Below are 15,437 nucleotides of genomic sequence, written 5' to 3'. Positions count from 1 at the left end.
TAAAAAAAAGTCTCAAATTTATGCGGGTCCCGGGCCTCTAAAAAATAACAATATAAAAAAAAAAAATTAGTTTTCACGAAAAATATTTTGATCTTATCATTATCGCATTTATCCGTCTGAGCTCAAAAAGACTTCTTAACAATTTATGTAGCCTAAAGGAACAAAACCTAAAAGAAACAAGAGGGGGGGTGCATTGGAGGTGCGAGCTGTACTAAAATTCCAACGCTAGAGGGCGCTAAAAATAATACAACACTCGAAAAAGGGGTAGAAAAGCAGAGAGAGATTGAAGAATCCCTCCCACACTTTTAACTACCCCCCTCCCCGACCTTGGAGAAGTCAATTAAACAAAGTTAACAGAAAAACACATCCCTGGCTCATTACATTAGAAAGAGACAGAAAGCTGCTTTTAAATTGTCGGCGCGTCGAGGAAAACTGATTTTATTACGGCGGTTTTATACATATGTGTACGTTTCTTTACAACTTTTTTTTTATTATTCATTCACCTGCTCTTTTTTTTTCTACCGGATATTCCCTATTTTACGCTGTCTGGTTTAATATTTTTTCCGGTGATTAGGCAAATTTAAAAGCTCTCTTTTTTAAAAGCAAAGCGCTTACAAATCTGTTTGGGTTTTATTAGGTATTTAGCATTCGCTGTAGAAAATGGGTATTGCTTTTAACAGTTTTTTTTTCCCTTTAAATTTTTTTTTCTCTTTAGCTTTTATAATAAAGTGGAGGGTGGTAGTTATATTTTTAGCAGTAATGTTATTTTTTAGAGGTAATAAGATTGTAACATATATGTTTACTTGCTTGTTTACGTTTGTAATTTTTATGCTTTGCATTACTTTTTCGAATAACCTTTTTGCTATGGTGGAAAGTTACTTTGACTCTCACTTAAAAACTAATGAGGTTTAAAAAAGAAATTATGTATGAATATTATCAAGTATGTATGGTTGAAATTGTTATAACGGTTAGATATGTTAATGTAGATTTTTTTTGTTTGTTTCTTAATGAATAATAAAAGAAAGTCTGAAATTAAGAGTTAACTCTTCTGAATATTGATAAATCTAGGAAAAAATTTCCTTTAGTTTTAAAATATTTCAATTTGACTTAGAAATGCCTTTACAAAAGACAAATTTGTATGAAATATTGTCGTATATTGATGAATTGCTTGATTTATTACAGTAACCAGACATTATTTTATGGACATTATTTTGATAATTAGAGCTGTAAATCACTTTTAAAATTAAAATTATTGATAATTATTAATCAAACAAAAACAAAAGACGAAATAGAAGAAACATTTAATCAAACAAAAGGCGAGAAAAGTCAATCAAATTTTAGTTATTGTTTGGCATAAAGTGATATGTTTTTCGATATTCTATAGAATTTTATTATTCTATTAGTAATTATAAAAATCAATAATTATGGAAAGTTATTAATAATATGAACTAATAATTTTAATACTTTACGTAATAAAAATAAGAGTGCAATAATTAAAGTTAAAACAACAAAAAAATACATCTTCTAATATAATTAATTAAAAATCTATTAAAAAAGAGAATGGCTGTTTATGAATTAGTATTTTAATGAGAAACCGGATTATGTAATTTTATATTTATCTTTTGACATGGGGTATTATAAATAGATGGTGGAAAAGTTTAGTATGCATTTATTACAATTTGAAAATTTAAACAAAAATTTTACTCATTCAATTAATCTATGAAACTTTTCCTTTTACTGGTAAAGAATGATTTTGCTAACTACAATAATGATTTGGGTTTTATTATTTTATTTTGCTTTCTAAAAATTTTTTGCAACTGTAATTCACTTATAACGTATAATCTTTCCCATGAAATTTTAACTGTTATAAACTTTTGATTTTATTTATTAATCAATGTTATTCAAAACATTTTGGTGCTAATATATACCACATATGTACCGCTGATTAGTCCAAAAACCTTTATGTGCTAAAAAAAGCCGAATTTTATACGAAAGCATTTCTCATTGGTTTCCTACGGTAATATTAACATTTTAGTTGAATTGTTTAGTCTAATTGGCATAATATCGTTATTTCTACCTAATTTGATCTGTGAAATTCGAAATTTATTTTTATTTTTTTATTGTTATTGGCAAAGAAAACACTGATCCTGAAATCGTTAAACTCCTAACTATTTTGTACAAATATTACTTATTGAAATGTCATAAAAGGGGATAAAAAATGCTACAGTTTTTAAGATATTGCTTTATCAACTTTTGAATGCATAATTACAGATTGATTTTGCAAAATTTAGATGCAGATGCATAACTCATGTTCAAAAAAAATTTAAAAAAACCCAAAACACGAAAATATCCTGTTTTGAATGCATCACATAAATGTCTCCCATGTGTGGAAAAGAAAAACGATGAACTAGTTTCGAAGTTAATAATTTTGAAGTTAATAAAGCCTTATTTTGAAAATGTGTCCGAAAACGCAGAATTTTTTTTTGAAGCTACTTTAAAAAATTCCAAAACTACGTGCCATGAACAATTATTCTTAAATTTTCTAATGTTATATTACTTTTATTAGCTTAATCTAATATGTCGTCAAGAATAAAATTTATTAGTTTTCAAGCTTAACTATTCGTTATTAGAAATTTGCTCATTATTTTAGTATTCTATCTCTTGTTTGAAAATTACACGTTTCACTTGCTTAAAAAATTGTTGGAAACTCTAAAAATATTATTAATATTTTTTTTTTTAAATTTTTGGTGAAAAGGCATACTATTATGAAGCGTAAGTTCCCACGGAGAACTACATATCTAGTGTTACCTAGTGTTCAATAACACTAGTATCAATATCTAGTGATACCTAGGGACAGTTTTAAACTGGTTCCTTAAATTTCGATCAGGAAGCTTTGATCTTACAAAGCCATATGTTCACCCAAAATCAAAGGTCAGTAATAATGAACTAAAGGTCACCATTGATATCTGACCCCTCTCAATGTATCACATCAGAAATATACAACTACCTCCTGGAGGAAATAATACAAAAACTTTGAGAAAAGCATCCTGAATTGGTCAATTAATCAGCTCTTATTTGATTGCATTACAACGGTAGATTGCACAGTACAAACATAGACCTGGCAAAACTACATCTGGACAAGACCCGGGGATTAGAATTAGAACTTCTTCACCGTCATCTGTGTTCAACACACCAAGCCCACACTAACTACCACTTCCTACTCAATTTGGAATTTGAATTTCAATGAGAAAATAATTTAATTCTGACAATGCTTTAAAACTCTTCATCCAGAAATTCCTTCGTATTCTTCATCCAGAATCGAAATTCGTATGGACCAGCGATGGCTGGTCGATATGAATTCCGCAACGGGCTCGCACCGACCACAGTACTGACATATAATATCCTGAGTGATAGACGGATCATGGGTTAGAGTTCCCTCGCTATCAGTCTAACCATGGATGGTTTTCGTGCTTTTCCTTGCCATGTAACGCAAATGTGGGATAGTTCCATGAAAAAAATCCATGCCTAGTTTATCCCTATACTTAATCAAGGAGTTCCCTTGTCTTCTGGATTAGGTTCGTAATTACAAGGCTACGGAGTTGAACATTAGTAGTAGTAAACTCAAAAAATTGGGTCAGCTATTTAACGACAGTTATGAAAAATACAGTTTAAGTAAATTAAAAATGAAACAAGAGGACATTACTATTGACATTTAACCACACATTTCATCATTGTAAGGGTTCTTAAATTAAAACTTTTGAGTTTAGCAAACACTTCAACATTAAAGATCCTTTTCATATTATTACATGAAAAACAAATCTAAATCTTGAAGATTTATATATGTAGGAGTAATATATGTTAAAATCAATATGAATATTTCAAAACATGCATTAATTTTATTTTACTGCAATAAGAAGACTGAAACGTGGTTTTAATAAACTAAATTTCTCTTCCAGACTTAATTTACACAGAATTTCGTGATTAGACAGAAATTTGTGAAATTATTTGCAAAAGGGATATTGTAAGGGTTTAAAATTTTATAGCAGGGGAAATCAATTCATGTTACTGAAAACTAAGCTAAAAATAGCGAACAACAATTAAAAAACAGCTAAGTTTAACTTAATTTTTTAAATAATTGCTACGTTCTTCATTAAAATTTATTCCATAACATTTTGTTTATTGCGGAATGTTGCCAAGTTGCCGAGTTATTATTTGCACGTAGATATTTTTTTGCCAGATAAAACAAGATACTCTGCAATTTCCACAGAAATTTACATCCTTGAAATAAATAAATAAAAATTATTAGCTTCGACATAGTGGTCCCATTTAAGACAGCTATATTTCTTCAATTTATACTTCCTTAAAAATAATCAATTCGAAACATGTTTTTTTTTAAAAATTTCAAAATTAATTAATTTGAAAAAAATAACTATTAGCTTGTTTTGCAACAAGTACTTCATTTGTATAGATACTTTCACTAATTAAAATGAAGCATCCTATTTAGGTTTTTCTAAATTATACACTGAGAAAAAAAAAGTATTTCCCGAAGTACGGAAATATGGTAAAACATACCGTGTTTCTGGCTCAATGGAAAAACCGAAAATCTCTCTAATTTTTACGGAAGTCCTTCGGCTATGATTTTGAGAAAATTAACAAAAATAAGAGATGAAATTTGCTAATTTTATCAGAATACCGTAGAGTAGGGCATAAAAACCACTTATTCGGTTGAATTCTTTTTCTCAGTTTTGTATTTTTTAATAAATATATAGAAATAAGAACTGACACTCAGAAAAACAGAACTAATAATATATAAACGGAATAATACTGCTCAAATACTGTATATTTTAGTTGTATTAAACAATTTTATTCAGTTAGTTATTTTTACAAAGAGTCATTACCATACAGTATTGGAAATTTATCAGAATTTTTTTCCCCCTTGAAATACTTAACGTTCAAAGTTGAATTTATGAACACGGATGTAAAATTACTATAAAATATATGTAATTTTTTTAAGTATAATAGGTTTATATCAGGATTTTTAACTGATTTCTTTTAGAAGTATATTACTTTTTTCTTATATAATACATTGCTTTTTAAAAAAATCAAACTTCACTGATTTTCAATAGATTGATTAGATGAAATGAAGTTAGTTATTCTAACTATAAATTATTAACTTTTAGTTATTCTAACTATAAATTATTTTTTTAAGCAAACTTTTGATAAAAACAGATAATACCTCAAAAGTAGTTTTGATAACGCAAATTTCATTCATGCTGACAAATTCAATCCATTTAAATTAAAATGGGAAAAGCCAACAACTAAATTAAAATTCTGTTTTTATTAAAGGTTCTTAACTGGATTTTGTTAAAATCAATAACTCATTAATCTCATAATATAGTAAACATGGATTACAAAAAATATCTTTATAATTACGAAAACGTCCCAAATACATTTAGTTCCTCTTAGTTTCTGTAGTCAATAGAAACTATACTTCTTAAAAATAGTCTATTAGAAACAACAATAGAATATCTATTATCTTATAGAATATCTAACAATAACTATCATCAATGGAAATGTAGTAAATGCTTAAATTTAAAATACATATTTAAATTACAAAATATTATCGAGTACTTTAATTTACTAGCCAAACATACATTATAATTTTAAAACATAAAATTTATTGTTATTTTATACTAAAAAATTAAAAGTTTTAGTTTCAAAAAGTAAATTATAAAGCAAAAATGGAAATAAGAAAAATTAAATCTACAATAATATCTTCAATTAGAAATAATACAAATATACTAATCAATTTTAAATTTTGTTCTTTAAATTTCAAAATGACATTTAGCTAAAATAATTGATCCAACATTAAAATTTCTATATATTTTATTTGGTATTTGCGAAAAATTTTGTGGTTCATGCAAAAATTAAAAATAAGTTACAATTAATGCTATAAAAAACAACATGCCTTAGTTGTGTCTTTTAAATATTTTTCTTTAAAATACCAAACTTTTCCTTTTAAATTTTAATATCGCTACCTCATTAACATATTAGCTGTATAATAAACATACAGAAGAATCCTCTGGGATTTAAACATAGTGGTCATATCACAAGCATCTTTTTTTATTTAAATTGCCAAATAATCTATAGGGGGTTCTTTCAATTTTGAAAAAGCAAACTCTAGTTTAGAGTTTCAAACAAAATAGTTTAAGCAGTTATTTTTATTTTGTTTTCCTGATACAAATGCATATGTATTAGTTGCAGCGTTATATATTTTTATTTCTACTTTGCGAATGATTTGAATTGCAGATATTTCATAAGCAAAGACGAATTACATTATGTAAGTAAAACAACTTTGAGAAACTTTAAGAATGAACTAACAAACCGAAGCATTTATAATTTATTCCTGGAGTGATAATTTGCAGCTGTATTTGTATTATTTTGCTTTGAATTTAAAATTTGTTCTTATTTACAGATGCTTTAAAAACTCTTAGTTTTGCTTTTAAATGTTTATATTGAATAATTAAAGATTCTGTTTGACTACTGAGTGGTTGTTTAAATTGATTTATCCGACAAATAATATAGGAGAATAAATTTTCTGAGAAATTGATTTATTATGTGTGTTTATTATTTATATTGCAACAAAATTTGGAATTATAGTAACTGTTTTAAAAGGTATTATTATACATTGATAACTAGTTAATACTTTCTTCAAACATAAATCTTGCTTTTCAAAACCTCAAAATAAATCAAAAACTTAAAACAAATCACCAAGTACCTGAACTTTCATTTTAGCTGATTTATATTCAAAATTTTTTTGAATAATCTGTAAGTTATCAACAGATTGTACGTGTAACACTAATTTTGTATAAAATGCGATAAAAAAAGCCTTTATTTTAATTCAAACTTTCAAGTCTATAAAAAGTTGTAAAAAAAATCAAGTTGAAAAATATTTAGGCTTCCCACAAGGCTCTGAAGTTCCATTTTATTGTGTAAATAAAAAACATTTTTTTTTTTAATTTGTAAATATCTATCATATTTTAACATTCGAGTTCAAAACTTCAAAATTTAAAATCCAAAGTAACTGAAGAAAATATTTCATCTGGGAGATAACATTTAGATCTTGTACATCTGATCCTTAGAAAACCTTAGTTTAGTGCGGAATTTAAATAATAACCTTACTTAAACATTCGATTGAAAATTAAAAATATGCTATTTGTTGCTAATGAAAAGTAAGTTTTACGTATAGATTCCGGGAGATCTAATAGTTACATTTCATACAAAAATTTTGATTTTAGAAACTCAAAATTTATATTTTTTAACTCAAAAAAATTACGTTTTCGGACAGAAATTCCTAAATATTGTCCAATTTAATTTTGAAAACAGGTTTTGTTAAATCACTGTAAAGAGTTTTTATAGGCTTAAATATTTTAAATTTCGGAGAAAAAACCATGATGCACCCTACTATGAATTTACAGATCTCCCAGATTCCAAGAATTTTACTCTTTAATTTGTAAAAAATATTAAATTAATAAAATATAATTTCTAAAGCAATACGATAGCTTTTCTCAGAAAAATAAAATCAGAATCTGACCACATTTTGATTAAAATTTGAATCATGCAAATTCTCTACTTAATAGTAGTACTAAATGACTGTATTAAATACTAAATAATAGTAGTTTTTCAAGTTTTAAATCTCTAAATTTACTTGCCTGTATAATTTTCTTTTGTTCAATAATAAATCATTGAAAAAAAACTAAAGAAAAAACTATCTCTTTCATGAGAAATCAAGCATACAAAAGTTAAAATAGTAAAAACGTTTCACTTTTTTTAATGTTATTTTTTTATTCTACCCTTTAACTTCTGATTATTCAGATTTTCAGTTTTATGATATTTGATCACACAAGTGTGTAGCCATTTAGCGATCACTTTAGTGTTTCATGTTTTAACTGTTTAATTATTTGACTTTCCTAAAAATTTAAATTTTTAATCTTTTTATCATTTAAATTCATAATCATGTAACTTTTGATAACATAAATTTTCATTACTTTTGCTTGGTTAATTTTTCAATATTTTTAAATTCTCTCATTAAACATTTCATTTTTTTAAGCTTTGAATCAAATAAATCTATAATCCCTTGGTTTAGTTTTTTTCTAATTTTCAATCTTTCTTTTATCACTTAAAGAAATTATTTTGCAATAATTGTGTTATTCATATTTTTAAGCATAAATTTCATAATGAGAACAGAAGATTATGCTTCTTGCAAAACTATGACGAATGTTTGAGAATTAGTGAAATTTATTTTAATATTGTCTTTATATTATATTGTGTTTAAATTGGAACTTTATAACTTGTTATGGAATATTTGAGTTCTGCAAACAAAACTATAATTCAACAAAAGAAAGGGCAGTACTTTAGGCTATGTAGACTGAAGCAAAACACAGCGTGAATCAAACACAAGAGAAAGTACATAAATGGACATACTATAGCTTCCGTTCTGTAAACAAGAACCTTTTTTCAATTTTTAAACGACAAATTATGGTAAAATAGTAAAGAGACTTAAACTATAATAATTATTGGGAATCATTTTAAGGATGATTTTGGAAAATAATTTATAAGAGCTGCTAATTATACCAAAACATGTCATTAAATTTTTAAAATATTTCAAAATATAGAGATTTAGTACATAACTTGTTGATGTATCGTTAGAGCTATATAAATATAACTCTAATTTCATCGAAACAATATTTTTAGAAATATTAAAGTATGCAGTATTTTTAGAAATATACTTTATATTCGAATATTAAATGAATCTTTATATCCCATTTTTAATTCAAGATAATTCTAACACTTCTTCAACACCGTGTTTATTAAAACAAGTTAAAATATATTTTGATTCATTTTTATTTGATGGAAAATGGTTGTTGTTTTTTTTAAATTTATCTCCGTAATTGCTCAAAATACTGTCCAAAAGTTCTTAAATATTGTTCATACAATTTATTCCTTTTATAACTAGTTCCTAACTAGTTATAAATAATATTTTATGAATTTTTAAGCAAGATTATTTTTCTGAAAATAATGTGAACTAATAGAAAAATGTTGAGAAATAAGGAAACATTTTACTGTTTCGATATTGGATGTAATAAAGTGCAGATGCAAAGCTTAAGTTTTAGGCCTATGCAAACACAGTCCTAATTTCAGTAAAATATATATAATATCAAACTCCGTATTCAATTATTTTCATACATATTCATACATTTCATATCTTCCTGCCTACAAATTACATTACTCAACATTTTTTTTTTTTTTACTTTGGCCAAAAATTTTTGGTATAAATTCATAAGTTGGCAAATAAACATAGCAATATTTATTTTGGCACTATTAATAAGTAACATTTGCTTTAGTTTAGACTCATTCACATTTTATGGTTGAAAAAGAAAAAATTAAAAAGTTTAAAAGTTTTGTTTTGAAATGTGTTTCACACGTAAAAGACACCTTTGACAAATTACATGTGTCATTTTACATGTTTTAGTTTAGAAGAATTGCAAAACTTAAACAAAAGATAAAATATATTTCAGAAAACCAATCAAAACTTTTTGAATGCAATCTTCAAATATTGAATTGCAGAAGCCACCCCTTTATTCTTACTTTAGTATTATTAGGAAATTCCTATAGGCGGTGGCAACAATTGTTCTTCTGTTAATTTTTGCCGATTCATTAAGAAAATATAGGAATTACTTTTCTTTTAAAAATTCCTGTCTCTAATACAATGAAAATGGAGCCCACAACTTTTCGATACAAAACATTCTGTCCTTTAAAACAATAGCACATAACCTCGAAGCTATTTGTCAACAATCAATAGATTGTAACTTTCAGAAAAGATAACAATGAACATGTTGAATGTGTCGAAAAGATTCTTCTCTTTTTTTTAAGCCTGTGGAACAACCATATCATTTTGATTAGAAGAAGTTCTATTAAACAAAGAACACGCGTTAATATTTCAACAGAAGCAAAGTAGTTTCTTTTGGCGACGTTTTCTATGATTAACTGGCAAAATCATGAACAAACAACGTCTCTTTTGTCTCCAGGTTTAACTCTTATAAGTCAAACAAAAGCCTCGGCTATTGCGCCAGTTGACAAAATGGCGATTGTTGTTTTTATGCAGTGTAAAATACAGCGATGATACAGTTGTGATTAATTGTTATTTGCTAGGCCATTTTTATTTTCCTCCAAAAAGTAAATTCTCAATTCTTTTCATGGTCGAAAATAATGTGAAGCATTACTTCTGTTTGAATTTATGCTTTTCTGGTGTCTTGCTGTTTTGTTACAAGCTTCATACAGTTCTTTGTATGCTCAATATTACTCCTTAACAATACACTACAATGGCATCAAACTGAGTAAAAGAATGAAGAGCTTCTAAAAAACAGACTTACACCCTTCGCAGATTAATCTTTCCTTTTCACAGCTATTCTAACATAAAGAAATGTACAAAATAGGCAAATAAAAATACACCCACCAGTTTGCAACTTTATTTTATAAATTACATGCAAGCATTTATATTGGTTTTTATTTAACTTCTTTTGAAATGTCAAAATGCTTTGAACAATGCGATCACATTATTTCTTGCAATGCAATATGACACCTATAAATTTCAAGTAAAAAAATATTTGAAGTAAAATAAATGTAAAAAATTTATACCATACTATTTATTATTAGAACTCAAATATATATATCAAATGTATGGTTCCATAGTTTAAGAATGTTTATAATCTAAAATAAAAATTTAAATTTTCATGTCTACATAATGTTTTTAAAATTTGAAGGTTTCTGTTATGGAAAAATTTAACTGTTTATTTCAAAACATTTTTCAGAAACTGGATATTTATAAAACCTAACAAAGGTTCGTCAATATACATTTTAAAAACCGTAATGAAATAATGAGTATTGCTACAAAGTTAAATTTTTTTTTAAAATATTATAATTTTTGCAGACTGCTAACTTTTTGAAAACTTTTAAAGTAATTTTTATCTTTTTGAAGTTTTATCAGCATTAATAACAAAATTTAAAATCACGCTATTGTTCAGTATTGCAATTTTCGAGAAATGTAGCACGTAAATCCATTTTAAAGTGCTTGTTCATTTTTAGTTTTAAGAGTTTCGGTTAAACAGATGTAGATATTTCAGTTGATAACAAAATGTCGTAAGTTATGCTTAATTGATTTTTTTTTATAATTAAGTTTATTTCATAAAGTAATTAGGTTCTTAAACCTAGAGGAGTTTTTCGAACATAAGTAAATAAATAGCAATATGTCGAAAGTTATAATTTTGTATGAATTTAAAAAATATATCTTTAAAGTGAATAAAAAGTAATTTTAGAAACTGGTGGGGAAAAAAATTCTGTTCATTTATCTCCAATCATTAAAATTCAAATGGTGATGAAGTTAAATGCTGATTAAAGAGAATAATTTTTTATGAATTTATTTCATTATGATTTCTTAAAATTGCAAGATTTCAATCCTCTAGACATATTTTTTATGAAAATTATTTTAAAAATTATAATTTTAGTAAAAGTTTTAATTTATGTAATTTGATTTGTCTCGATAAAAGGTATCATCACGGCCGAAGCTTTAAAACAAATTATTTCTTTGAAGTGGGAAAACAATCATTTGAAAATAATTTATAAAATTAATTATTTTTATTTTTGAATAGTTTGAATTTAGACGCCCCTGAGCTTTTTGCTACAAATTAAGGATTTCTTTTTCTTTAGTAGGAAAAGTAATTGTGTAAATTACCGATTTACGCAATTATTAAAGATATTCTGATTATTATTTAGTAACAGTGTAATTTAATGTATTTCATCTTCAGATTATAATGATTTCATTAAAATGTTTTGATCATAATAAAATTAATGATTTTTAATTAATTAGGATAAGAAATTTAGGAAAATTTATTTTTAATATGAGTTCCATAGTTTTTCTTCAAGACCACAACTTGAATTAAAATCAGAAACTTTTAGTCAAGCTTTATATTTTTAACTATCTTTTTATGTGAAAATGATGATTATTTTAACAGATGTTTCAACTTCACATTATTTCAAATAATTACTCGCAATATATATATTATTAATATCGTAAGTTGAATATAAAGTAAATAGTAATTTTCGTTATTAAAAATTAAACTGTCTGCTATGATAATGAAATGTTACCATGAGTGACAGCCCAAAATAATCACACATGCATATTTCTTAGTATAAAATTTTATTGGGCCAAATTAACGGTCACAATTGGCTTCAAGCTGACAAAATGTAACAAATGGTTTTTGAATATTTGTTTGCTGGTCAACATCAGATCGCATTTTTTTTTTTTTTTTTTTTTTGTCAAAAATACAACACACTAACATTTTTTATAATAACTAGTATTTTTGCAATAAATAGGCAATTATGATAAATATTTCATTTCAAAAATTACTTTATTTGACGCTTATTTCTTAAAACCTTTCTTCATTTTTCCAAAATGAATCTGTAATATTTACCATATTTTGAGAAATGTTTCAAAACAAATGCATCTTCAATATCACTAGTTTTTTTTAAACCATTTAAAGTATTTAATTTGTTAAAATTTGAATCCATATTTGGAAGCTTTGTCCCTGTTAAAAATGCTGCAAATGGCCAGTAAAAAAATTTCTTAATTTTGCTTAAATCGAATATGTTAGAACCTGTGAAGATGAGTGGGTTTATTTATTTTATTTCTTTCGATTTTAACTAAAACGCAAACGTTATGAATTCGTAATTTAATTGATAACATAACTTATTTTTTCGATGCAAACTAATACGCAGAAGTTATGAATTCATAATATAACTACTGACATAGCTTATTTGATTATTTATTTATTTTTGCTACAAATTAAAACTCAAAAGTTATGAATTTTGTAATTTAATTACTAACGTATCTTAATTTTTCGATCTAAACTAAAAACACAAAAGTTATAAATTTTTAATTTAATTTCTAACAGAGCTTATTTTTTTTTGGTCTAAACTAAAACGCAAAAGTTGTGAATTTGCAATTTAATTACTGACAAAGAAGAACCCAAAATAAATTTTAATCACTTTTCAATTTATCGTAATAAAGCACAAACATCCTTTGCCTTGAAATTAAGCTATAAGAAATTCAATCGAACACGTAAATAAAGTAGAATTAATAACTTTATCACAAGCTTAAAATGCAAGAAAGATACCTTATTAGCTGTAAAATATATTTTATTTGGTTTAAACTTTTAAATACAACATGTATTAGGGTTATCAGCGACAGCACAAAAAACCTAAATAATTGCAACTACTGCAAATGTGTTAAGTTTGCAACGAAAATATTGTTTTAATGACACATTTAACTTCATTTAACTTCAACAATTCATTTAACTTCAGTTTCAAGCTAAAAAAAAACACGTTTTGGAAACTTTTTCAATTTTTTTAGTTAATTTTTAACAATAATGATAGATTTTTTGTGCTTATTTAAGCAGTACAATTTGATCTCCATATTTTAAAAGCAATTATTTTATAACCAGATGGTGAGGCAAAATAGTTACTTTTGACTTCATAAAATTTTAAGAATCAAACTTAGGACTCCATTTCTTAAGAAGCATTTACAATTGCACAATGATTAAAAAAATATCTAATTACAAACTTCGTTATGCATTATCTGAAAGATTTTACTAACCAAGAATAAACTTTATAGAACCAAAAGGAAAATGTTTAGCTACATACAAGATTGCTCAAAAGCGTATTTTTTTAATTAATTAATTTATTTATTTATTTACTTATTTATTTAATTTCATTTATTTTTAGATATAAAATAGTAAGTCCTAATTGTTAGAATTGTACTTAAAGTCTTAAAATACTTCGCAATTAAAAAAAATAAATAAACAATTCGTGGCAACTTTACTACAAGCTTAATAAGATTTTAATTTTGGCCATGTTACAATTTAAGTTGAACCATCTTATAGTGTAATAAAATTATGGATACGAGGTAATAAAGTTCAACTCAGCTTATATTAAGCGGAAAATTAAAGTGGTAAAATGGTTCAAGAACTCCTGAAATGTTAACAGTGTTAATTAATATTTAAAATTTTAACTATAAATTGTTCATAGTTAAAAGCAATCAGCATTTTCTCTTAAACGAAATACTGTTTCGATCTTCTGCACTGTAAAAGCATTTCGGATCAAATTACGGTATAAAATAATGGCCCTTTGAGAACATCGTCCATAAAATCCATTTTCACCATGAAATATTTTACAGTATTTTTTTACAGTAATATTTATATATTTCGAGCAATTCAGTGATTTTACGGTAGTTATTACTGTAAAATTTACGGAATATCCGATCTTTAAAATGTTCCGGTAAAAATGAATTTTACGGTAAAAAATACCGGCACCCTGAATGCCGTTACTTTCTACCATAATTTGTTCCAGAATTTCTTACAGTGTAGAACATCAACGTAAGATAAAAGCCTTCTCAGTTTGCATTTTCTTTTAGTTGACAGTAACATTATACACTGAGGAAAAGAGGATGGTCAAAATTATCAGAATATGCTTAAATTTACCGTGTTTCAGGCTCTATGGAATCACCAAAAAGCTCGGTAATTTGGTAAAGATTATTGCAAAATTAACAATAAAATATAGTTTTGTAATGTGTGATAAAATGTGTTAAATGAGGTTAAATTTGACAATTTTATCTGATACTTTACAGAATGGCATAAAAACCATTTATTACGTTAAGTTTACTTTTACAGAATGGTATAAAAACCATTTATTTCGTTAAATTTACTTTTCAGTTTTATATTTTTTACTAAATGTGTAGTAATAAGAAATGTAATTTTGAAAACCGGAATTTCCGGTAAATCGTTACCATGGGAACGGAAATTTTCCAAATGACTGATATAAATACCGTATACATTGATTTTATTAACTAGAATTCGTGGGGAACCGTGGGGTTTAGAAAAAATGTCATTATCATACAGTAAGTTAATTTCACCAAAATTTTTTTCTCCGTGTAGTTACATCGACAGAAAGAGAAAGTTAAATTGTTGCCTTTCAACTGATTAGAGTTATCTTCCCTCAAACCATACTATTTTACGAGATTAAAAAAAAAAAAAAAAAAAAAATTCGTTTTCGTTGTACCACATTTTTTGCCCATCCCATTTTTGTGTGAAAGTAATCTTTCGGCGAAAGGAAAAAACTTGACATTCAAAAACTCTTCTCACATGTGGGGTCTATTATCCCGTCATACAGCTGGCATCCTTATAGAACACCTATTGAACAAGGCTCTTTCTAGGCAAGGTGAGACAGTAATCTAGGTCAGAAGAAAGTCCCGTTTAGAAAGTGAAAGAAGCATATATTGTTCATCGAAAAAAAAATTTCCACCCTTTTGTGTATGTGTTCTCGTT

General features: G+C 26.0%; 1 long non-coding RNA gene across 1 annotated transcript in view; it reads left to right on the top strand.

Moving 5' to 3' along the window:
* Window positions 1–15,437, top strand: part of LOC107438165 (uncharacterized) — a 168,533-nt gene that overhangs the window by 92,949 nt on the left and 60,147 nt on the right. The gene's annotated exons all lie outside the window — the stretch shown is intronic.

This window comes from Parasteatoda tepidariorum, chromosome 10 (genome assembly GCF_982258835.1).
Source record: "Parasteatoda tepidariorum strain Cologne lab strain chromosome 10, Ptep-v5.0, whole genome shotgun sequence".
NCBI lineage: Eukaryota > Metazoa > Arthropoda > Arachnida > Araneae > Theridiidae > Parasteatoda > Parasteatoda tepidariorum.
The sequence above is the reverse complement of the archived record's forward strand: the minus strand, read 5'-3'. Positions and strand labels throughout refer to the sequence as shown.